The sequence below is a fragment of the Phyllobates terribilis genome, unplaced genomic scaffold, assembly GCF_046119375.1.
Source record: "Phyllobates terribilis strain yellow unplaced genomic scaffold, ASM4611937v1 Scaffold_5__5_contigs__length_657084704, whole genome shotgun sequence".
NCBI classification, from domain to species: domain Eukaryota; kingdom Metazoa; phylum Chordata; class Amphibia; order Anura; family Dendrobatidae; genus Phyllobates; species Phyllobates terribilis.
Window position 1 is genome coordinate 652970490 of NW_027362765.1, and position 25769 is coordinate 652996258.

Here is a 25769-nt window from a genome sequence, read left to right on the forward strand (position 1 = left end):
TCCTGCAGGTCCTGCAGCCAGGTTTTGGGATTTGGTATTTTACCTGTCATAGACTCTGGAGACACTTCACTATTTGGTACGCCCTTATTGTCTCCAGAGGCTCCAGGTTGTTGTTCCTCCTCCTGAGGGGTGGTCTGATCTTTTGGTCCTTGGTCGGACGTCTTGGACTTCCCCTTTTGCTCATCTTCCCGAAATCTGTGAGGGCAAGAAAAATAAAAGTGACCTGGAGTCTGGCAAAAACTGCATTTCTTTTCCTTAGGGCATTCTTTTGTCTCATGTTCTTCACTAGCACAATTTCTACATGATACATGACAGTTTTCTTTTGAATGACCATAGCGCCCACAATTTCTGCAATATACTGGCATCCCAGAAAAGAAGAAATCCCCATTTGTTTGCCCAATTTTGAAACGGGCAGGGGGGAGCCGTATACCACCTGGTGTATTTGGATCTCTTGTACACTTCACAAGGAATTTCCACTTAGATGTCCATATGTTATATTCGTTTAATATCTTCCCAATACATTTAACACTTTTAAAATAAATTGCTAGAAATGACATTACTTCTGGAGCAGAAACAAAGGGCGAAAATACTTTTACAATAACCAGTCTTACCTCATCCAGGACGTGCTCAACAATTTGTATCCCTTTCAAAACAGGACTATTTTCAACTTTTTTTAACTTTTCTAGTACATCTCTAAAAATACCTTCTCCGGTGAATGTGATGTCATAGTCACCTCTTCTGGGATAATCCTGGATGGAGAGAATTTCATTCCTTTGTACGCCAAGAAGGTTCCTGAGCACGTCCTGGACTACATACCGTAATTTTCTCATATCCGAGCCACCCGCCGTGAAGTGAACTCGGATAGAGTTTTTTAGCCTCGCATAAAGAGGCACGAGGTTAGGGTCAACCTCCATGGAAAAACGCAACAAGGTTGCAAATTGCAGCCGCTTGCAATCTGCGCTCCCAGTGTTCTTGCAGCGAAAAACACCTGGAAGCTGGGGGATCGCAACTCGTTACCCTGGGACTAAGCCCTCTCCCTAATAGCAGCAAGCAGGTTAAGTCCACCAAAGTGGACGATCCTGCCAGGCCAAGGAGAGGGGTACCCGAGTGCCCTTCAACCACAATCTCCTGCAATAAAGCACTTGATCGTAGCCAAAAGGCCGAGAAGCGATAACCAGAATTGGTTTCAAACTACGGAGCCACCCAAGGATCCTGAAAAGTCCATTTGTGGAGATGAGCTCCTGGACTCCCGTTAAGAAGACATGTTGTCAACCTCTAGATCCCTTACATGCCTGCACTTTTCGGCTTGCTGCTGCTGCAATCCACGCGTTTTAGATCTGCATAACTCCACCTCTTTAAACACAGCACCTTCACCCCCTGCTGTTCCCACCCGCCTCAACACCGTTGGAAGGGAGGAGAACCAATTAAGGCGGGGGGTGGGGTGGAACGAGCAGCTGTCTACCCTTAGCAGGAGGGCTCCTGATTACATACCTCTCCTGCTGCTGCTGCTGGCTGTCCAGCAGCAGACTGAAGGTGGCTGCTGCTGTGCACAGGTATATAAAGGCTCAGAGCCTATTATGACACGCGCAGCCAGCGTTCCATTGCCACATTCCATCTACTGCAGGCAGGATACCTGGCTGGCTGAATGTCGCTGAGAAGCTCACAGAGACCGCCATAAGCAACAGTTTAACAGAATGCCACAGACTAATCAACCAAACTTTTTGGGTTGGGTTCTCTTTTATAGTCTGCAGGCATTAAATGAAAGAAGTCAGTGTTCCAGCAGAGGGAGACAACGTTTCAGAAAAGGCATTGTAGCAAACCAAAAAAGAAATTTTAAGCGCAGCAGAGTAACCAGCGCACATACCTGTAAGCTCAGGTGAGTTTAAAAGGCTGCTGTTGATAACAAGGGCATTTGCTAAATAGATGGTGTGTGTGCAACAATATACTGAAAGGTCAATTATATTGTGCAGCTTATCTCACCACCTGTAGTTATTTAGGTGAAAGCTCCAAAATGCTTGCCTAATATGTCTGTTTATCCAAAAGGAAGTAAAAAGGGAGAGCTAGAAAGATAGCATTGCATCACATTACATGGCAATGCAATGCACAGTTGCTGAAGTTGAACCAAAATGAGCTTGTAATCTGGCTTCTGCAACTTTGAACATGAAAAATCCAATGAGGAGAAGAAAAGCAAAGCCAAAGAGTCCATCCCAAAATCCGACAAACAAGCAAAATGAACAAAAAACATTGAATTCAATTCTTTCTGATTTTAGGAACTGCATTAAAGAAGGGGTGCACCGGTCCTGGAGATACTGCAATACCAGGTCAATGCGTGGAGTGGACAGAGCAAGCTCTTTTTCCATCTCCCTGTTCTAAAAATCCATTTAATATATGGTCCCCAGATAGGGGACGTATCAGATATTAAACTGATAAGAACAAATACTACACTTGATCTTAGCCAAAAGGCCGAGAAGCGATAACCAGAATTGGTTTCAAACTACGGAGCCACCCAAGGATCCTGAAAAGTCCATTTGTGGAGATGAGCTCCTGGACTCCCGTTAAGAAGACATGTTGTCAACCTCTAGATCCCTTACATGCCTGCACTTTTCGGCTTGCTGCTGCTGCAATCCACGCGTTTTAGATCTGCATAACTCCACCTCTTTAAACACAGCACCTTCACCCCCTGCTGTTCCCACCCGCCTCAACACCGTTGGAAGGGAGGAGAACCAATTAAGGCGGGGGGTGGGGTGGAACGAGCAGCTGTCTACCCTTAGCAGGAGGGCTCCTGATTACATACCTCTCCTGCTGCTGCTGCTGCTGGCTGTCCAGCAGCAGACTGAAGGTGGCTGCTGCTGTGCACAGGTATATAAAGGCTCAGAGCCTATTATGACACGCGCAGCCAGCGTTCCATTGCCACATTCCATCTACTGCAGGCAGGATACCTGGCTGGCTGAATGTCGCTGAGAAGCTCACAGAGACCGCCATAAGCAACAGTTTAACAGAATGCCACAGACTAATCAACCAAACTTTTTGGGTTGGGTTCTCTTTTATAGTCTGCAGGCATTAAATGAAAGAAGTCAGTGTTCCAGCAGAGGGAGACAACGTTTCAGAAAAGGCATTGTAGCAAACCAAAAAAGAAATTTTAAGCGCAGCAGAGTAACCAGCGCACATACCTGTTAGCTCAGGTGAGTTTAAAAGGCTGCTGTTGATAACAAGGGCATTTGCTAAATAGATGGTGTGTGTGCAACAATATACTGAAAGGTCAATTATATTGTGCAGCTTATCTCACCACCTGTAGTTATTTAGGTGAAAGCTCCAAAATGCTTGCCTAATATGTCTGTTTATCCAAAAGGAAGTAAAAAGGGAGAGCTAGAAAGATAGCATTGCATCACATTACATGGCAATGCAATGCACAGTTGCTGAAGTTGAACCAAAATGAGCTTGTAATCTGGCTTCTGCAACTTTGAACATGAAAAATCCAATGAGGAGAAGAAAAGCAAAGCCAAAGAGTCCATCCCAAAATCCGACAAACAAGCAAAATGAACAAAAAACATTGAATTCAATTCTTTCTGATTTTAGAAACTGCATTAAAGAAGGGGTGCACCAGTCCTGGAGATACTGCAATACCAGGTCAATGCGTGGAGTGGACAGAGCAAGCTCTTTTTCCATCTCCCTGTTCTAAAAATCCATTTAATATATGGTCCCCAGATAGGGGACGTATCAGATATTAAACTGATAAGAACAGATTTTTTTTTTTTTTTTTTTTTCTCCTCAGACGAGGAAATTCCACAGTCTATGGAAACCAGACAAAGGAAAATTCCATCAAAACAGCTGCGTCAAATCCAATACGCAATTTGCTGTCCCCATCATCATCGGAAATATTTATTTCATATTTCAAAACAACAATAACAAAAATCAAGAGGTACTAACAATATATCTCCACTTTTTAACTTTCCATATTCCCTCCGCATCCACTTCCCCTCTCCTCTTTTTGTCCCATAGGAAACACACATACATCTTCCCCAAAATCACCTTCACACTATCCTTTACAGCAATTTCCTTCCTTTTAAACACATACACATTCCTCACATCCCATAACACTTCCTTTATACATGCAAGCATCAACCACAAGACTCTTTCCTTCGTCCCATCACATATTCCCAAACCAAACATAAACAACTCAAAAGACAACAAATTCACACCACACAATTCTTTACACAAAGGCCCCATTCTCCCAATCACATCTCTAGCATACTGGCAATTCCAAAAAACATGCAACACACTTTCCCTTCCACCACAGCCATTTCTTGGACACATTTCACTCCTCACCAAACCTCTATTCCTCTGAAATTCTCTCACAGGTAATACTCCATGTAAAGACTGCCACACAACTTCACTCTGTTTGTTGGTCATACCACTCATCCGCACTTTCTTCCAAACCTTCTGCACATCACCACCCCTAACCATATTTATTCCACATTCTACCTCTCTACATTCAATCATCCTATACATAGCCTTCTTATTCTCCAGCAATCTCACATCTGCATCACACAGTTCATACCTCACCAAAAACTTATAAACCCACACATACCATACAGGCACCTCAAAAGCAATCGGACATCGCAAATCCCTTTCTTGCCACTTTAAACGAAACAAATACGCTCCAAATAAATACCTACACATAGATGAAAACTTTCCATCCGCCCTAATCACTTTCAAAACAAACACAACGATATTCACACCAAAAAACACGTCCAAATTCGGAAAACCCAAACCACCTTTTTCCACTCTTTTAACCAAAATTTCTCTCCTAGCTCTCTCCATTTTCGAGTTCCACAAAAAAACAAATAAAATTCTATTCAAGCTTCTCATACACATATATCCTGGTGGAAATACTACCGCAATATATAAAAATATTGGCAACACCACACTCTTAACAATTAAAATCTTCCCAAAAAAGGATAAACTCCTCAATTTCCAAAAATTCAACTTCTGCTCAACTTTTCCTTTCGCATCATCCCAACTTTCTTTCCCATCCAAACTCTCTGAAAACTTCACACCCAAAACTTTAATAGGTCCATTCACTACATTCACACCTACATCCCTACTTAAACTTCCGCCTCCAAAACCCTTACACTCACTCTTTTCCCAATTCACTTTAAACGCAGATGCACCACAAAAAATAGACACTAACAACTTCACCCGCCTCACCGAACATTCAGAATCACATAATACACACACGTCATCCATATAACCACTCACCTTCCATTCTTTTCCTCCACCTCCCGGCACTTGCACACCACGAATTACCTTATCTTTCCTCAGCATACACAACAATGGCTCAATTGCACAAATAAATGCTACAGGGGACAAAGGACACCCCTGTCGCACACCCGAAAACACATTCACTTTCCTACCCACATACCCATTCATTAAAACACAGCTATAAACACCCGCATACAAACTTCTCACTCGCCCAACAAAATCAGCCGGAAAACCCATTTTTAACAACACTCTGAACAAAAAACCATGCGACAACCTATCATAAGCCTTTTCAAAATCCAAACTTAACAAAAATACACTCTTCTTACGACCCATGCAATCCCATAGACAATCTCTTAACATACACACACACTCATGAATCCGCCTCCCAGGTACCGCACAACACTGCTCATCCCCAATCACACTCTCTATCACATCACGCATCCTATTAGCCATAAGTTTTGCATAGATTTTATAATCACAATTAAGTAACGTTATTGGCCTCCAATTCCTCAGACTTTTCAAATCCCCTTTCTTAGGAATTAACACAACCAAACCTGCACGCATACTCTCAGTCACCTCCATGTTTCCCCACATATACTTACATACATCCACAAAGTCCTTACCAATCACACCCCACATCACACGATAAAATTCTACTGGGAGGCCATCCTCCCCCGGCGTCTTATTCAAAGCCATACTACACATAACCTTCCATACCTCATCACCAGTCACCTCACCCATCACTCTCTCTCTTTCTGCTTCACTCAACTTACTCTCTAACACACTCAAAACATCATTCTCCAAACATTCATCCCTCTGTTTCACTGCATACAGATCCTCATAAAACTTAGCCACCTCTTCACACATATCCTCTTCACTCACCTCACTTCCATCTGCTCCATACACCACGCTCATACTCTGTTTCTTTCCAAAAACTTTTTTAAAGAAAAACCGAGAACATTTCTCATCCTGCTCCATCTCATCAATCTTTGCCCTAAACACTATGCTTCTCCCTCTCTCCAACAAAAACTCACTAATCTCTTTTTTTACCTCTAAAATATCCTCCTCCACCTCAACTCCTCCTTCCCTTAACTTATACAAAACGCTCAACCGCGCGTTCAGTTTAACAAAACTCTCTCTTTTAATTGCTGCATACTTGTATCCTAAATTTTTAAAGAACATTTTTGTTTGTTTCTTCACCCAGTCCCACCACTCACAAACATTCCCAAACTCATTTTTATGCTTACACCATTCTTCATACCGCCTTTCATACTCCTTTCTCACATCTTCATTCTCTAACAGTTTAACATTTAACTTCCACAATCCTCTCCCAAACACTCCATCAACTTTTATATCCAACTCACACAACATACACACATGATCTGAAAAAAGAACGTTTTCCTGCCTATAATTAACAGAAACCATATTTTTAGAAATAAAACAATAATCCAATCTGGATTGTACCCTACCACTCTCAGAAAAGAAAGTGTTCAACAAAGGATTCATGTTACACACGCGCTGCATATCACACAACCCAAAATCATTCACTAACTCCAATAATGCTTTCCCAGACACATCCACATTCACTCTCCCCACATCACAGTTCATATCACCCACAATTACCACAGGTATTCTTCCTGGAACAAAAAGCTTAATTTTTTCAAATAAATTTTTGCGCTCATTTTTTTCAACTGGCGCATAAACATTAATAACACAAAACTTTACATTCTTGTATACAAAATTAGCAAGGATACATCTCCCCACCTCAATAACCAAATAATCACTCAAAACAACCTCCCTTCCTTTAACCAAAATACCCACACCATCATTCTTATTACATGCACTCCCCGACCACACAGACGCTCCATAAGACCATTCATCCCCTTTCACACCATCCACTACCCCACATTCTTGTAAACAAAAAATAGATGCATTTTGCATAGCTAAAAACTCAAAAATAGCAGCTCTTCTTACTTTACTTTTAAACACTCTTACGTTTTGGGACACTATGGTAAATCCCATAATACTTCTACTCCTTCACCAATTACACAAAGAAATAGCCTTTGGCCTAAACCAAAGCTCACAAGAGGACAAAAAGAAAAAACATTTACAATATTATATGGTGACACTATCCAGCACCACCACTATCCTCCTCCGCCATCAGAACAGAACAGCTGGTTTCCGACCCGCTGGCTTCACCAGCCACACTCCTCATTCTGGCAGTTCTGATCTTCCTCTGAGGCTCACTAAAATCTGCATCATCACTGCCCCCACCATCCTCCCTACGACTCTTCTTTGCACCCCTATCATCCTCCGAAGAAAAATCTTCAATGTTTTCAGGACCCGAAGGGTGTTCAGGACTGTCGGGTTCCGAGATTTGCACTTCACATCCTGTTGCGTCCATTGCCTCTCCAAAAGTCATCATCTCAGGCAGCTCTGCTTCCACCACTTTCCTAGATATTCTCGCAGACACTGCCTTTTTCTCCACCTTTGCCACTTCCCTCCAGAACTCCTTTTCTTCCCTCCGCTTCTTCCTCATTTCTTCAGCAGAAGAAGAACATGGTCTCAGGGACACCTCCTCTGGCGCCGTAGAGGGAGAGGCTCTACCAGTTTCCCGCCTCCTTCCCTCTCTCTCCTCCCTCTCCAATCTTTCCAGCACTTTCAGTGCGCTTGCCATCTGCCTCCTCTCCAGCTCCTCCTCCTTCTGTTCTTTATCAGAACGTCTAGGTGCACTCATAGGACAGTCCTTATACATGTGATCACTACTCCCACAGACATCACAGGACTTGGCCTCTGGACACTGGTTGGCCATATGCCCCTCCTTTCTGCAATTTCGGCAACACTGCCCTTTAAGGCATGTTACCATGGTATGTCCGAAAGAAAAGCATCTACGGCAAAACATGGGCTGGCCTGGGTAAAAGAGGAAACCTCTATGGCCTGCAACGGAAAAATTTGATGGAGGGTGTCTAAAGCCCCCCACACTGTCAGGATCCCTTTTCAATTTCACACGGAATTTATACTGACAGTTAAAGATTCCTAGACAATTGACTTGCTTCACTCCCTTCCGCACATATTCACAGTAGCGAGAGAGGAAGCACTCCAGCAGCTCAGGGTCTGTAAAAGGGTTATAGACAGTCACAGTCACCTCCTTTTCTTGCAGACCAAACAAAGGTTCCCATCTAACTCCTTCCAAGCAGGGGTCACTAGAGTGACCACGGAGCCATTCAAAGACATTAAGGCAAACATCCTGGTCCATAAAGGTAACGTCATAATTACCTTGACGTGAAAATTCGTTGACACTGAAGATCTCAGAACGTCTTGCTCCAGCTTTGCCTTCAACGATGTCTTGGACAATGAAAACCACGTTGTTCTTGTTCTGGTCAGATGGATCCACGGACAAACGGATGGTGTTCTTCACAAAAGACATCTTGGATTCTGTCGGTATGGAATACCACAGGAAAAAGCAGAAAATCCTCCACAAAAGGGTCCGGATTCCTCCAGGAGACTCGCACCAATCAAGGTACAGTCATACGATCGCAGCCAAAAGGCCGAGAAGCGATAACCAGAATTGGTTTCAAACTACGGAGCCACCCAAGGATCCTGAAAAGTCCATTTGTGGAGATGAGCTCCTGGACTCCCGTTAAGAAGACATGTTGTCAACCTCTAGATCCCTTACATGCCTGCACTTTTCGGCTTGCTGCTGCTGCAATCCACGCGTTTTAGATCTGCATAACTCCACCTCTTTAAACACAGCACCTTCACCCCTGCTGTTCCCACCCGCCTCAACACCGTTGGAAGGGAGGAGAACCAATTAAGGCGGGGGGTGGGGTGGAACGAGCAGCTGTCTACCCTTAGCAGGAGGGCTCCTGATTACATACCTCTCCTGCTGCTGCTGCTGCTGGCTGTCCAGCAGCAGACTGAAGGTGGCTGCTGCTGTGCACAGGTATATAAAGGCTCAGAGCCTATTATGACACGCGCAGCCAGCGTTCCATTGCCACATTCCATCTACTGCAGGCAGGATACCTGGCTGGCTGAATGTCGCTGAGAAGCTCACAGAGACCGCCATAAGCAACAGTTTAACAGAATGCCACAGACTAATCAACCAAACTTTTTGGGTTGGGTTCTCTTTTATAGTCTGCAGGCATTAAATGAAAGAAGTCAGTGTTCCAGCAGAAGGAGACAACGTTTCAGAAAAGGCATTGTAGCAAACCAAAAAAGAAATTTTAAGCGCAGCAGAGTAACCAGCGCACATACCTGTTAGCTCAGGTGAGTTTAAAAGGCTGCTGTTGATAACAAGGGCATTTGCTAAATAGATGGTGTGTGTGCAACAATATACTGAAAGGTCAATTATATTGTGCAGCTTATCTCACCACCTGTAGTTATTTAGGTGAAAGCTCCAAAATGCTTGCCTAATATGTCTGTTTATCCAAAAGGAAGTAAAAAGGGAGAGCTAGAAAGATAGCATTGCATCACATTACATGGCAATGCAATGCACAGTTGCTGAAGTTGAACCAAAATGAGCTTGTAATCTGGCTTCTGCAACTTTGAACATGAAAAATCCAATGAGGAGAAGAAAAGCAAAGCCAAAGAGTCCATCCCAAAATCCGACAAACAAGCAAAATGAACAAAAAACATTGAATTCAATTCTTTCTGATTTTAGAAACTGCATTAAAGAAGGGGTGCACCGGTCCTGGAGATACTGCAATACCAGGTCAATGCGTGGAGTGGACAGAGCAAGCTCTTTTTCCATCTCCCTGTTCTAAAAATCCATTTAATATATGGTCCCCAGATAGGGGACGTATCAGATATTAAACTGATAAGAACAGATACTACACTTGATCTTAGCCAAAAGGCCGAGAAGCGATAACCAGAATTGGTTTCAAACTACGGAGCCACCCAAGGATCCTGAAAAGTCCATTTGTGGAGATGAGCTCCTGGACTCCCGTTAAGAAGACATGTTGTCAACCTCTAGATCCCTTACATGCCTGCACTTTTCGGCTTGCTGCTGCTGCAATCCACGCGTTTTAGATCTGCATAACTCCACCTCTTTAAACACAGCACCTTCACCCCCTGCTGTTCCCACCCGCCTCAACACCGTTGGAAGGGAGGAGAACCAATTAAGGCGGGGGGTGGGGTGGAACGAGCAGCTGTCTACCCTTAGCAGGAGGGCTCCTGATTACATACCTCTCCTGCTGCTGCTGCTGCTGGCTGTCCAGCAGCAGACTGAAGGTGGCTGCTGCTGTGCACAGGTATATAAAGGCTCAGAGCCTATTATGACACGCGCAGCCAGCGTTCCATTGCCACATTCCATCTACTGCAGGCAGGATACCTGGCTGGCTGAATGTCGCTGAGAAGCTCACAGAGACCGCCATAAGCAACAGTTTAACAGAATGCCACAGACTAATCAACCAAACTTTTTGGGTTGGGTTCTCTTTTATAGTCTGCAGGCATTAAATGAAAGAAGTCAGTGTTCCAGCAGAAGGAGACAACGTTTCAGAAAAGGCATTGTAGCAAACCAAAAAAGAAATTTTAAGCGCAGCAGAGTAACCAGCGCACATACCTGTTAGCTCAGGTGAGTTTAAAAGGCTGCTGTTGATAACAAGGGCATTTGCTAAATAGATGGTGTGTGTGCAACAATATACTGAAAGGTCAATTATATTGTGCAGCTTATCTCACCACCTGTAGTTATTTAGGTGAAAGCTCCAAAATGCTTGCCTAATATGTCTGTTTATCCAAAAGGAAGTAAAAAGGGAGAGCTAGAAAGATAGCATTGCATCACATTACATGGCAATGCAATGCACAGTTGCTGAAGTTGAACCAAAATGAGCTTGTAATCTGGCTTCTGCAACTTTGAACATGAAAAATCCAATGAGGAGAAGAAAAGCAAAGCCAAAGAGTCCATCCCAAAATCCGACAAACAAGCAAAATGAACAAAAAACATTGAATTCAATTCTTTCTGATTTTAGAAACTGCATTAAAGAAGGGGTGCACCGGTCCTGGAGATACTGCAATACCAGGTCAATGCGTGGAGTGGACAGAGCAAGCTCTTTTTCCATCTCCCTGTTCTAAAAATCCATTTAATATATGGTCCCCAGATAGGGGACATATCAGATATTAAACTGATAAGAACAGATACTACACTTGATCTTAGCCAAAAGGCCGAGAAGCGATAACCAGAATTGGTTTCAAACTACGGAGCCACCCAAGGATCCTGAAAAGTCCATTTGTGGAGATGAGCTCCTGGACTCCCGTTAAGAAGACATGTTGTCAACCTCTAGATCCCTTACATGCCTGCACTTTTCGGCTTGCTGCTGCTGCAATCCACGCGTTTTAGATCTGCATAACTCCACCTCTTTAAACACAGCACCTTCACCCCCTGCTGTTCCCACCCGCCTCAACACCGTTGGAAGGGAGGAGAACCAATTAAGGCGGGGGGTGGGGTGGAACGAGCAGCTGTCTACCCTTAGCAGGAGGGCTCCTGATTACATACCTCTCCTGCTGCTGCTGCTGCTGGCTGTCCAGCAGCAGACTGAAGGTGGCTGCTGCTGTGCACAGGTATATAAAGGCTCAGAGCCTATTATGACACGCGCAGCCAGCGTTCCATTGCCACATTCCATCTACTGCAGGCATCATACCTGGCTGGCTGAATGTCGCTGAGAAGCTCACAGAGACCGCCATAAGCAACAGTTTAACAGAATGCCACAGAGTAATCAACCAAACTTTTTGGGTTGGGTTCTCTTTTATAGTCTGCAGGCATTAAATGAAAGAAGTCAGTGTTCCAGCAGAAGGAGACAACGTTTCAGAAAAGGCATTGTAGCAAACCAAAAAAGAAATTTTAAGCGCAGCAGAGTAACCAGCGCACATACCTGTTAGCTCAGGTGAGTTTAAAAGGCTGCTGTTGATAACAAGGGCATTTGCTAAATAGATGGTGTGTGTGCAACAATATACTGAAAGGTCAATTATATTGTGCAGCTTATCTCACCACCTGTAGTTATTTAGGTGAAAGCTCCAAAATGCTTGCCTAATATGTCTGTTTATCCAAAAGGAAGTAAAAAGGGAGAGCTAGAAAGATAGCATTGCATCACATTACATGGCAATGCAATGCACAGTTGCTGAAGTTGAACCAAAATGAGCTTGTAATCTGGCTTCTGCAACTTTGAACATGAAAAATCCAATGAGGAGAAGAAAAGCAAAGCCAAAGAGTCCATCCCAAAATCCGACAAACAAGCAAAATGAACAAAAAACATTGAATTCAATTCTTTCTGATTTTAGAAACTGCATTAAAGAAGGGGTGCACCGGTCCTGGAGATACTGCAATACCAGGTCAATGCGTGGAGTGGACAGAGCAAGCTCTTTTTCCATCTCCCTGTTCTAAAAATCCATTTAATATATGGTCCCCAGATAGGGGACGTATCAGATATTAAACTGATAAGAACAGATACTACACTTGATCTTAGCCAAAAGGCCGAGAAGCGATAACCAGAATTGGTTTCAAACTACGGAGCCACCCAAGGATCCTGAAAAGTCCATTTGTGGAGATGAGCTCCTGGACTCCCGTTAAGAAGACATGTTGTCAACCTCTAGATCCCTTACATGCCTGCACTTTTCGGCTTGCTGCTGCTGCAATCCACGCGTTTTAGATCTGCATAACTCCACCTCTTTAAACACAGCACCTTCACCCCCTGCTGTTCCCACCCGCCTCAACACCGTTGGAAGGGAGGAGAACCAATTAAGGCGGGGGGTGGGGTGGAACGAGCAGCTGTCTACCCTTAGCAGGAGGGCTCCTGATTACATACCTCTCCTGCTGCTGCTGCTGCTGGCTGTCCAGCAGCAGACTGAAGGTGGCTGCTGCTGTGCACAGGTATATAAAGGCTCAGAGCCTATTATGACACGCGCAGCCAGCGTTCCATTGCCACATTCCATTTACTGCAGGCAGGATACCTGGCTGGCTGAATGTCGCTGAGAAGCTCACAGAGACCGCCATAAGCAACAGTTTAACAGAATGCCACAGACTAATCAACCAAACTTTTTGGGTTGGGTTCTCTTTTATAGTCTGCAGGCATTAAATGAAAGAAGTCAGTGTTCCAGCAGAAGGAGACAACGTTTCAGAAAAGGCATTGTAGCAAACCAAAAAAGAAATTTTAAGCGCAGCAGAGTAACCAGCGCACATACCTGTTAGCTCAGGTGAGTTTAAAAGGCTGCTGTTGATAACAAGGGCATTTGCTAAATAGATGGTGTGTGTGCAACAATATACTGAAAGGTCAATTATATTGTGCAGCTTATCTCACCACCTGTAGTTATTTAGGTGAAAGCTCCAAAATGCTTGCCTAATATGTCTGTTTATCCAAAAGGAAGTAAAAAGGGAGAGCTAGAAAGATAGCATTGCATCACATTACATGGCAATGCAATGCACAGTTGCTGAAGTTGAACCAAAATGAGCTTGTAATCTGGCTTCTGCAACTTTGAACATGAAAAATCCAATGAGGAGAAGAAAAGCAAAGCCAAAGAGTCCATCCCAAAATCCGACAAACAAGCAAAATGAACAAAAAACATTGAATTCAATTCTTTCTGATTTTAGAAACTGCATTAAAGAAGGGGTGCACCGGTCCTGGAGATAATGCAATACCAGGTCAATGCGTGGAGTGGACAGAGCAAGCTCTTTTTCCATCTCCCTGTTCTAAAAATCCATTTAATATATGGTCCCCAGATAGGGGATGTATCAGATATTAAACTGATAAGAACAGATACTACACTTGATCTTAGCCAAAAGGCCGAGAAGCGATAACCAGAATTGGTTTCAAACTACGGAGCCACCCAAGGATCCTGAAAAGTCCATTTGTGGAGATGAGCTCCTGGACTCCCGTTAAGAAGACATGTTGTCAACCTCTAGATCCCTTACATGCCTGCACTTTTCGGCTTGCTGCTGCTGCAATCCACGCGTTTTAGATCTGCATAACTCCACCTCTTTAAACACAGCACCTTCACCCCCTGCTGTTCCCACCCGCCTCAACACCGTTGGAAGGGAGGAGAACCAATTAAGGCGGGGGGTGGGGTGGAACGAGCAGCTGTCTACCCTTAGCAGGAGGGCTCCTGATTACATACCTCTCCTGCTGCTGCTGCTGCTGGCTGTCCAGCAGCAGACTGAAGGTGGCTGCTGCTGTGCACAGGTATATAAATGCTCAGAGCCTATTATGACACGCGCAGCCAGCGTTCCATTGCCACATTCCATCTACTGCAGGCAGGATACCTGGCTGGCTTAATGTCGCTGAGAAGCTCACAGAGACCGCCATAAGCAACAGTTTAACAGAATGCCACAGACTAATCAACCAAACTTTTTGGGTTGGGTTCTCTTTTATAGTCTGCAGGCATTAAATGAAAGAAGTCAGTGTTCCAGCAGAAGGAGACAACGTTTCAGAAAAGGCATTGTAGCAAACCAAAAAAGAAATTTTAAGCGCAGCAGAGTAACCAGCGCACATACCTGTTAGCTCAGGTGAGTTTAAAAGGCTGCTGTTGATAACAAGGGCATTTGCTAAATAGATGGTGTGTGTGCAACAATATACTGAAAGGTCAATTATATTGTGCAGCTTATCTCACCACCTGTAGTTATTTAGGTGAAAGCTCCAAAATGCTTGCCTAATATGTCTGTTTATCCAAAAGGAAGTAAAAAGGGAGAGCTAGAAAGATAGCATTGCATCACATTACATGGCAATGCAATGCACAGTTGCTGAAGTTGAACCAAAATGAGCTTGTAATCTGGCTTCTGCAACTTTGAACATGAAAAATCCAATGAGGAGAAGAAAAGCAAAGCCAAAGAGTCCATCCCAAAATCCGACAAACAAGCAAAATGAACAAAAAACATTGAATTCAATTCTTTCTGATTTTAGAAACTGCATTAAAGAAGGGGTGCACCGGTCCTGGAGATACTGCAATACCAGGTCAATGCGTGGAGTGGACAGAGCAAGCTCTTTTTCCATCTCCCTGTTCTAAAAATCCATTTAATATATGGTCCCCAGATAGGGGACGTATCAGATATTAAACTGATAAGAACAGATACTACACTTGATCTTAGCCAAAAGGCCGAGAAGCGATAACCAGAATTGGTTTCAAACTACGGAGCCACCCAAGGATCCTGAAAAGTCCATTTGTGGAGATGAGCTCCTGGACTCCCGTTAAGAAGACATGTTGTCAACCTCTAGATCCCTTACATGCCTGCACTTTTCGGCTTGCTGCTGCTGCAATCCACGCGTTTTAGATCTGCATAACTCCACCTCTTTAAACACAGCACCTTCACCCCCTGCTGTTCCCACCCGCCTCAACACCGTTGGAAGGGAGGAGAACCAATTAAGGCGGAGGGTGGGGTGGAACGAGCAGCTGTCTACCCTTAGCAGGAGGGCTCCTGATTACATACCTCTCCTGCTGCTGCTGCTGCTGGCTGTCCAGCAGCAGACTGAAGGTGGCTGCTGCTGTGCACAGGTATATAAAGGCTCAGAGCCTATTATGACACGCGCAGCCAGCGTTCCATTGCCACATTCCATCTACTGCAGGCAGGATACCTGGCTGGCTGAATGTCGCTGAGAAGCTCACAGAGACCGCCATAAGCAACAGTTTAACAGAATGCCACAGACTAATCAACCAAACTTTTTGGGTTGGGTTCTCTTTTATAGTCTGCAGGCATTAAATGAAAGAAGTCAGTGTTCCAGCAGAAGGAGACAGCGTTTCAGAAAAGGCATTGTAGCAAACCAAAAAAGAAATTTTAAGCGCAGCAGAGTAACCAGCGCACATACCTGTTAGCTCAGGTGAGTTTAAAAGGCTGCTGTTGATAACAAGGGCATTTGCTAAATAGATGGTGTGTGTGCAACAATATACTGAAAGGTCAATTATATTGTGCAGCTTATCTCACCACCTGTAGTTATTTAGGTGAAAGCTCCAAAATGCTTGCCTAATATGTCTGTTTATCCAAAAGGAAGTAAAAAGGGAGAGCTAGAAAGATAGCATTGCATGACATTACATGGCAATGCAATGCACAGTTGCTGAAGTTGAACCAAAATGAGCTTGTAATCTGGCTTCTGCAACTTTGAACATGAAAAATCCAATGAGGAGAAGAAAAGCAAAGCCAAAGAGTCCATCCCAAAATCCGACAAACAAGCAAAATGAACAAAAAACATTGAATTCAATTCTTTCTGATTTTAGAAACTGCATTAAAGAAGGGGTGCACCGGTCCTGGAGATACTGCAATACCAGGTCAATGCGTGGAGTGGACAGAGCAAGCTCTTTTTCCATCTCCCTGTTCTAAAAATCCATTTAATATATGGTCCCCAGATAGGGGACGTATCAGATATTAAACTGATAAGAACAGATACTACACTTGATCTTAGCCAAAAGGCCGAGAAGCGGTAACCAGAATTGGTTTCAAACTACGGAGCCACCCAAGGATCCTGAAAAGTCCATTTGTGGAGATGAGCTCCTGGACTCCCGTTAAGAAGACATGTTGTCAACCTCTAGATCCCTTACATGCCTGCACTTTTCGGCTTGCTGCTGCTGCAATCCACGCGTTTTAGATCTGCATAACTCCACCTCTTTAAACACAGCACCTTCACCCCCTGCTGTTCCCACCCGCCTCAACACCGTTGGAAGGGAGGAGAACCAATTAAGGCGGGGGGTGGGGTGGAACGAGCAGCTGTCTACCCTTAGCAGGAGGGCTCCTGATTACATACCTCTCCTGCTGCTGCTGCTGCTTTCTGTCCAGCAGCAGACTGAAGGTGGCTGCTGCTGTGCACAGGTATATAAAGGCTCAGAGCCTATTATGACACGCGCAGCCAGCGTTCCATTGCCACATTCCATCTACTGCAGGCAGGATACCTGGCTGGCTGAATGTCGCTGAGAAGCTCACAGAGACCGCCATAAGCAACAGTTTAACAGAATGCCACAGACTAATCAACCAAACTTTTTGGGTTGGGTTCTCTTTTATAGTCTGCAGGCATTAAATGAAAGAAGTCAGTGTTCCAGCAGAAGGAGACAACGTTTCAGAAAAGGCATTGTAGCAAACCAAAAAAGAAATTTTAAGCGCAGCAGAGTAACCAGCGCACATACCTGTTAGCTCAGGTGAGTTTAAAAGGCTGCTGTTGATAACAAGGGCATTTGCTAAATAGATGGTGTGTGTGCAACAATATACTGAAAGGTCAATTATATTGTGCAGCTTATCTCACCACCTGTAGTTATTTAGGTGAAAGCTCCAAAATGCTTGCCTAATATGTCTGTTTATCCAAAAGGAAGTAAAAAGGGAGAGCTAGAAAGATAGCATTGCATCACATTACATGGCAATGCAATGCACAGTTGCTGAAGTTGAACCAAAATGAGCTTGTAATCTGGCTTCTGCAACTTTGAACATGAAAAATCCAATGAGAAGAAGAAAAGCAAAGCCAAAGAGTCCATCCCAAAATCCGACAAACAAGCAAAATGAACAAAAAACATTGAATTCAATTCTTTCTGATTTTAGAAACTGCATTAAAGAAGGGGTGCACCGGTCCTGGAGATACTGCAATACCAGGTCAATGCGTGGAGTGGACAGAGCAAGCTCTTTTTCCATCTCCCTGTTCTAAAAATCCATTTAATATATGGTCCCCAGATAGGGGACGTATCAGATATTAAACTGATAAGAACAGATACTACACTTGATCTTAGCCAAAAGGCCGAGAAGCGATAACCAGAATTGGTTTCAAACTACGGAGCCACCCAAGGATCCTGAAAAGTCCATTTGTGGAGATGAGCTCCTGGACTCCCGTTAAGAAGACATGTTGTCAACCTCTAGATCCCTTACATGCCTGCACTTTTCGGCTTGCTGCTGCTGCAATCCACGCGTTTTAGATCTGCATAACTCCACCTCTTTAAACACAGCACCTTCACCCCCTGCTGTTCCCACCCGCCTCAACACCGTTGGAAGGGAGGAGAACCAATTAAGGCGGGGGGTGGGGTGGAACGAGCAGCTGTCTACCCTTAGCAGGAGGGCTCCTGATTACATACCTCTCCTGCTGCTGCTGCTGCTGGCTGTCCAGCAGCAGACTGAAGGTGGCTGCTGCTGTGCACAGGTATATAAAGGCTCAGAGCCTATTATGACACGCGCAGCCAGCGTTCCATTGCCACATTCCATCTACTGCAGGCAGGATACCTGGCTGGCTGAATGTCGCTGAGAAGCTCACAGAGACCGCCATAAGCAACAGTTTAACAGAATGCCACAGACTAATCAACCAAACTTTTTGGGTTGGGTTCTCTTTTATAGTCTGCAGGCATTAAATGAAAGAAGTCAGTGTTCCAGCAGAAGGAGACAACGTTTCAGAAAAGGCATTGTAGCAAACCAAAAAAGAAATTTTAAGCGCAGCAGAGTAACCAGCGCACATACCTGTTAGCTCAGGTGAGTTTAAAAGGCTGCTGTTGATAACAAGGGCATTTGCTAAATAGATGGTGTGTGTGCAACAATATACTGAAAGGTCAATTATATTGTGCAGCTTATCTCACCACCTGTAGTTATTTAGGTGAAAGCTCCAAAATGCTTGCCTAATATGTCTGTTTATCCAAAAGGAAGTAAAAAGGGAGAGCTAGAAAGATAGCATTGCATCACATTACATGGCAATGCAATGCACAGTTGCTGAAGTTGAACCAAAATGAGCTTGTAATCTGGCTTCTGCAACTTTGAACATGAAAAATCCAATGAGGAGAAGAAAAGCAAAGCCAAAGAGTCCATCCCAAAATCCGACAAACAAGCAAAATGAACAAAAAACATTGAATTCAATTCTTTCTGATTTTAGAAACTGCATTAAAGAAGGGGTGCACCGGTCCTGGAGATACTGCAATACCAGGTCAATGCGTGGAGTGGACAGAGCAAGCTCTTTTTCCATCTCCCTGTTCTAAAAATCCATTTAATATATGGTCCCCAGATAGGGGACGTATCAGATATTAAACTGATAAGAACAGATTTTTTTTTTTTTTCCTCAGATTAAGACCCACATTAATTTATGCATCATAGCGCATATTCACATAAGGGTTCTCAAATCATCATTCGGAAAAACAAAAACAAAATCCCAAAAAACACAACCCTGCAATTAACTGTTACTTACTGTAAGAAGTCCAATGTGAAAAGTTCCAGAGTGCTTCTGCTGCTGTCTCACCATACTTCTTTTTATCCAATAAATAGGCATAAAACAGTCTAGCAAGAAAAATCCTTCTGCATTCCATGGGGGAAAAAACAATCTTTTTAAAAATCACCAAATTCCGAACGTCCCATAAAACCTCTTTATATATGACAAAAATAATCCAGCTTGCCCGCTTCCTTTGCGAGTACTTAAAATCTTGACCTATTAAAATCCTTTCAAAATCGAAACAATGAAAACCAACTAAAGCAACAAACATACGTGACAACAAGGTAAAAACTTTTTTAGCAAAAAAACAGTCCCAAAAAATATGCTGTATTGTTTCCACCTTATTGCAACCTTCCCTAGGACATAGTTCTTGAACCTTTATCCCCCGGTCATTCAAAAAAGCCCTTGTTGGCAAGCATCCATGCAACGCCATCCAGGTTACATCCTTCTGTCTGTTGCTGATTCCACGCATGAAAAAAAGCTTCCACACCTGTCCAGACTGTGCATTATTACAAAACGGCACATCACATAACATCTCCTTCTTCTTAATACCTGAGACAATCAGTTTTTTGTCCGGTCTAACCATGGAGCTTATCCCATTTTGATCATAGAAGGACCTAAGCACCACATAAAAAAACGGTATCACAAACGAAACTGGTTTTCTTAAATCCTTCTCACACCAGCTCCATTTCTGGAAAAGCCGTCCTGCTAAATATTTGCACATGTCCGCAGTCCTGTTATTGCACTGGGATAATTTATAAATGTTCAAAAAATAATGCATTCTTAAAAATAAGTCAATGTTAGGAAAATCACAACCCCCATTTTCCACAGAACACATAACCATTCCTCTTCTTAGTTTCTCCATTTTGGATCCCCAAAAAAACACAAACAGTTTCCTTGTCACTCTCTTTGTCCAAAGCACAGCAGGTGGGAAAATCAAAGCAGTGTACAGCAGAAGCGGGAGATTCACAGACTTGATTACCAGCACTTTCCCTCTCAGCGACAGGTTCCTTAGTTTCCAAAAGTTCAACTTCTGATCCATTTTGTCTTCTAGAATCTTCAGGCTGCTTTTCCCTTTCAGTTCCTTCTCAAAGATGACACCAAGAACCTCAATTTCCTCCCTACTCTCCACTCCTGCCACGTTAACCTCAACCTGCCTCCCAAAGTTACAAAGCTGGCACTTTCCCCAATTCACCGCCATACCAGCCACACAACAAAAAATCCTTACGTGCAAATTCACTCTATTGAGATCCGCCTGTGAACCACAAGTAAAAACAATATCATCCATATAACTTAAAGACTTGACTGGACCCCCGGATCCCCCAGGAATAAAAACACCAGCCACACACTTGTCAACTTGCACACTTTTTAAAAGGGCCTCCACCACACAGATAAAAAGAATTGGTGACAGGGGACAACCCTGCCTAACTCCCGATAAAATATTAAAACTGGAACTCACATGCCCATTAACTAAAATCTGGCTACTGACCCCACAATAAAAACTCTTAATGACCATCAATAATTTATCCGGAACACCAAGGTGACTTAAAGCAGAGAACAAAAATCTATGTGATATTTTATCAAAGGCTTTCTCCAGGTCCACCGACTGTAACAAAAGAGCATTCTTATTCAAATTAGCCTGATAAATTAAGTCTCTTAGAAGCAGCAAATTATCTGAAATTTTCCTACCAGGCACTGCACATGCCTGATACTCCCCCACCATATCACCTATCACATCTGCCAGTCTACCAGCCACAATTTTAGAAATAATTTTGTAATCACTGTTTAACAATGTTATGGGCCTCCAATTTTTAATATCCCTCATGTCCCCTTTCTTATGAATCAGCGTAACAATCCCCCTACGCATAGAAACCGATAAAATCCCATGAGTAAAACCATATTGCACCACCCGGGAAAACTCCACACCTATAATATCCCAAAATCTAACATAAAATTCAGCAGGAAGACCATCACAGCCTGGCGTCTTGCCTTTCGCCAAGCCATCCACTGCCCGTCTAATTTCATCTTTCCCAACCTCCTCACTTAAAAACCCAATTTTCTCCTCAGGAATATTATTAGTTAATACTTTGCAATAATCATTAATTTCCGCATCACTGGCTCTACTATCGTTAGAGAAGAGTGTTTCATAAAAGGAAAGAATACTGCCAATCATCTCATCCCCAGATACCTCCCCTGCAGGAGAAAAAACAGACTTAAAAACCCCTTTAGGTTTAAAACATTTTTTAAAAAAGTATCTCGAACATTGCTCATTTTCCTCCATGTGCTTTATTTTTGCCTTAAACATAATAGTCTTCCCTTTTTCAATAAGTATCTTCTTCAGTTCGTCCTTCAAATCTGCAATCTCTTTATCCACCTCCATCCCCACTCTCTTAAACTTATGGAGTACTTCCAATTTTGAAATAACAGCAGCATCATGATCCCTTTTGGCTTTCGCTCTCCTAAAACACACCCCTTTAAAATAACATGCAAATTTCTCCTTAGCCCAGTCCCACCACTCTAGCAAAACTTTAAAAAGGTGCTGTTCAGACACACAAGACAAAAACACTTTATTAAAACCAACCTTAACACTCTCCTCTTCCAGCAGGCTTACGTTCAGCTTCCAGAGTCCCTTTCCAAAAGCCAGGGACTCAGCTATACACATATCTACCACTATCATCTTGTGGTCAGAAAAAGTCGTCATCACGTGGTTGCACTTGGCCACCTTAATCCCTTCAGACATAAAAACATAGTCAATTCGGGAAACACTACGTCCACTATCTGATATGTATGTGAACTTATCACTTGGCCCAACCATCAGACCAGCATCCGTGTAGCGTAAATCCTGCACAATCTGATTTAAAATATTAGACGTAACATCAGTCCTACCTTCCGTAGAGCTCTTACGATCTTTTGCGGATCTGACACAATTAAAATCTCCAGCCACTATAGTGAAGTCTCTGCCTGGTAAAAACAACTTTAGAGACTCCAAAAACCCAACTCTTGCTTGTTTATCAGCAGGGGCATAAACATTAAAAACCCGTACCCGCTGACCTAAAAAATCCACTAATAAAAACAAACATCTCCCAGGTACGATTACTTTAAACTCTAAAACCTTTAGACTGGAATTACACAGTAAAATGCCCACCCCTTCATTCCTGTTTTCTGAGCATGGGGACCAAAAAGATTGCCCCTTATTCCACTCACTCTCATGCGGGGCAGATTTAATTACACATTCCTGCAGACAGACAATATCTGCATTCACACTCTCAATGTAATCCAGTATCCCTGCTCTCCTACAAGCAGAACCAATCCCTCGTACATTCAGAGAAGCAACACACAACGCCATCATAACAACAGGAAGAAATCTCCACCATACCCGATCCATCATGAACCAGGAGAAAACCCACTCGTGCCACCCACTTTTCTACGTATATCAGGCGACTCAGAACTCGAGTCCCTGTTAGAATAACCTGGTCTTAGGGAGACTGGATCTTCCTGCCCCCCAGACCAACACCCCTCCACCTTACTTCTTTTAATCACGGAGGCATAACTCTCCTCCTTGCCATCATCTTCCTTCTCATTTTCACTCCAATCACTGTTAACCCTATCACGCTGCTGAGGGGTTATAGTTCCATCCGAATCAGAATCCTCCTCCTCCAAAACCTCCATTTCCTCACCCCCATCTCTTCCCAAAACAGGATTCACTGACTCCGCCATATTAGACAAATCCATCCCATCACCCGGGCCATGCACATCAGCTACTTTGTTTATTACTTCCAGCCCCTCCCTCAAACCAACTTTCTTCTGGCTCCGCCCCTTTTCCTCCATCTTGGGCACCGCATGGTCTCTTCCCCTACCACCATCTTGTTTTTGGCTTTCCCCCTCTGAGTCTGAGCCTTCGCCCTCCTCCCCACTTTCCTGCCGAGTCTTCTTCTGCCTCTCTTCAGCGTCCACCTGTGACCTAGGAATCTGAGCCCACAATCTACATTTCCTTGCAAGGTGATCTGCATGTCCACACAAATCACACACCTTATTCATTGGGCAACCACTTGCAACATGCCCAGATTTCCCACAACCTCTACAAACATCACCTTGCACTGGACAATCTTTCTGAACATGTCCAAACTCATGACACTTCCTACAATATTCCATCTGTCCATTATAAAAACAAAATCCCCTTTCTCCTCCGATAGAAAACTGTGCAGGAATGCTCTTGGCACCCCCAATAGCTCTATCATCCGGTCTCAGTTTTACAACATATCTCCTCTTGCCATTTAGATAATTGTATTTGTTCTTCATTCTTCCCAAAAATTTAACCTCACTACAATACCGAGCTAAAAAATTGGAAACAGTCTCATCCGGAACTTTAGGGTTATACATGTGCACAACCACATACTTATATGTCTGCTGGAACAGAGGTTCCAGTGCAATAAACTCTAGGCATTTCAATTCCTTTTCTTCCTTCATTCGTACCAACTCCATGTAGACTCTCTGGCAAATACTCAAAGAAACAAAAGTGATATCATAAATTCCTTGTTTCTGAAAATCCTGCAGTGCCAATACATCCGTTACCTTCAAGCCATTAATGTTCTTCAAGACATCAACGCAAACTTGGTAAAAACCGATTTCTCCTTCATGACCTGCAGCCACCTTCAGACGGACCGAGTCCTCTAATCCACGTGTTTTCTCCACCATTTTTACAGCAGATAAACACAATCACCGCTCAATCGCACACTAGGGCCCCACAAGGGGGAACCCCAGTCACAACTGCCCTCCAAACAACACCAGCAGCAGAAAACCACCACTGATCTTGCCAAAAGGCCGAGAAGCGATAACCAGAATTGGTTTCAAACTACGGAGCCACCCAAGGATCCTGAAAAGTCCATTTGTGGAGATGAGCTCCTGGACTCCCGTTAAGAAGACATGTTGTCAACCTCTAGATCCCTTACATGCCTGCACTTTTCGGCTTGCTGCTGCTGCAATCCACGCGTTTTAGATCTGCATAACTCCACCTCTTTAAACACAGCACCTTCACCCCCTGCTGTTCCCACCCGCCTCAACACCGTTGGAAGGGAGGAGAACCAATTAAGGCGGGGGGTGGGGTGGAACGAGCAGCTGTCTACCCTTAGCAGGAGGGCTCCTGATTACATACCTCTCCTGCTGCTGCTGCTGCTGGCTGTCCAGCAGCAGACTGAAGGTGGCTGCTGCTGTGCACAGGTATATAAAGGCTCAGAGCCTATTATGACACGCGCAGCCAGCGTTCCATTGCCACATTCCATCTACTGCAGGCAGGATACCTGGCTGGCTGAATGTCGCTGAGAAGCTCACAGAGACCGCCATAAGCAACAGTTTAACAGAATGCCACAGACTAATCAACCAAACTTTTTGGGTTGGGTTCTCTTTTATAGTCTGCAGGCATTAAATGAAAGAAGTCAGTGTTCCAGCAGAAGGAGACAACGTTTCAGAAAAGGCATTGTAGCAAACCAAAAAAGAAATTTTAAGCGCAGCAGAGTAACCAGCGCACATACCTGTTAGCTCAGGTGAGTTTAAAAGGCTGCTGTTGATAACAAGGGCATTTGCTAAATAGATGGTGTGTGTGCAACAATATACTGAAAGGTCAATTATATTGTGCAGCTTATCTCACCACCTGTAGTTATTTAGGTGAAAGCTCCAAAATGCTTGCCTAATATGTCTGTTTATCCAAAAGGAAGTAAAAAGGGAGAGCTAGAAAGATAGCATTGCATCACATTACATGGCAATGCAATGCACAGTTGCTGAAGTTGAACCAAAATGAGCTTGTAATCTGGCTTCTGCAACTTTGAACATGAAAAATCCAATGAGGAGAAGAAAAGCAAAGCCAAAGAGTCCATCCCAAAATCCGACAAACAAGCAAAATGAACAAAAAACATTGAATTCAATTCTTTCTGATTTTAGAAACTGCATTAAAGAAGGGGTGCACCGGTCCTGGAGATACTGCAATACCAGGTCAATGCGTGGAGTGGACAGAGCAAGCTCTTTTTCCATCTCCCTGTTCTAAAAATCCATTTAATATATGGTCCCCAGATAGGGGACGTATCAGATATTAAACTGATAAGAACAGATACTACACTTGATCTTAGCCAAAAGGCCGAGAAGCGATAACCAGAATTGGTTTCAAACTACGGAGCCACCCAAGGATCCTGAAAAGTCCATTTGTGGAGATGAGCTCCTGGACTCCCGTTAAGAAGACATGTTGTCAACCTCTAGATCCCTTACATGCCTGCACTTTTCGGCTTGCTGCTGCTGCAATCCACGCGTTTTAGATCTGCATAACTCCACCTCTTTAAACACAGCACCTTCACCCCCTGCTGTTCCCACCCGCCTCAACACCGTTGG

General features: G+C 43.7%; 11 non-coding genes across 11 annotated transcripts; all 11 read right to left on the bottom strand.

The window, feature by feature from the left end:
- Nucleotides 1-2284: 2284 nt before the first annotated feature.
- On the bottom strand, nucleotides 2285-2475 carry LOC141149791 (U2 spliceosomal RNA). The gene has a single exon (XR_012246075.1). It is a non-coding gene; the product is annotated as a U2 spliceosomal RNA (small nuclear RNA).
- A 1115-nt stretch (nucleotides 2476-3590) lies between these two features.
- Nucleotides 3591-3782, bottom strand: LOC141150717 (U2 spliceosomal RNA). Its single transcript, XR_012246843.1, has one exon. It is a non-coding gene; the product is annotated as a U2 spliceosomal RNA (small nuclear RNA).
- A 6154-nt stretch (nucleotides 3783-9936) lies between these two features.
- LOC141274955 (U2 spliceosomal RNA) lies at nucleotides 9937-10127 on the bottom strand. Its single transcript, XR_012323215.1, has one exon. It is a non-coding gene; the product is annotated as a U2 spliceosomal RNA (small nuclear RNA).
- A 1115-nt stretch (nucleotides 10128-11242) lies between these two features.
- On the bottom strand, nucleotides 11243-11433 carry LOC141274179 (U2 spliceosomal RNA). The gene has a single exon (XR_012322467.1). It is a non-coding gene; the product is annotated as a U2 spliceosomal RNA (small nuclear RNA).
- Nucleotides 11434-12548: 1115 nt separating this feature from the next.
- LOC141274956 (U2 spliceosomal RNA) lies at nucleotides 12549-12739 on the bottom strand. The gene has a single exon (XR_012323216.1). It is a non-coding gene; the product is annotated as a U2 spliceosomal RNA (small nuclear RNA).
- Nucleotides 12740-13854: 1115 nt separating this feature from the next.
- On the bottom strand, nucleotides 13855-14045 carry LOC141149648 (U2 spliceosomal RNA). The gene has a single exon (XR_012245940.1). It is a non-coding gene; the product is annotated as a U2 spliceosomal RNA (small nuclear RNA).
- A 1115-nt stretch (nucleotides 14046-15160) lies between these two features.
- On the bottom strand, nucleotides 15161-15351 carry LOC141274957 (U2 spliceosomal RNA). The gene has a single exon (XR_012323217.1). It is a non-coding gene; the product is annotated as a U2 spliceosomal RNA (small nuclear RNA).
- A 1115-nt stretch (nucleotides 15352-16466) lies between these two features.
- On the bottom strand, nucleotides 16467-16657 carry LOC141149579 (U2 spliceosomal RNA). Its single transcript, XR_012245871.1, has one exon. It is a non-coding gene; the product is annotated as a U2 spliceosomal RNA (small nuclear RNA).
- Nucleotides 16658-17772: 1115 nt separating this feature from the next.
- LOC141274958 (U2 spliceosomal RNA) lies at nucleotides 17773-17963 on the bottom strand. The gene has a single exon (XR_012323218.1). It is a non-coding gene; the product is annotated as a U2 spliceosomal RNA (small nuclear RNA).
- A 1115-nt stretch (nucleotides 17964-19078) lies between these two features.
- LOC141150659 (U2 spliceosomal RNA) lies at nucleotides 19079-19273 on the bottom strand. Its single transcript, XR_012246800.1, has one exon. It is a non-coding gene; the product is annotated as a U2 spliceosomal RNA (small nuclear RNA).
- A 6069-nt stretch (nucleotides 19274-25342) lies between these two features.
- Nucleotides 25343-25533, bottom strand: LOC141274959 (U2 spliceosomal RNA). Its single transcript, XR_012323219.1, has one exon. It is a non-coding gene; the product is annotated as a U2 spliceosomal RNA (small nuclear RNA).
- Nucleotides 25534-25769: the final 236 nt, after the last annotated feature.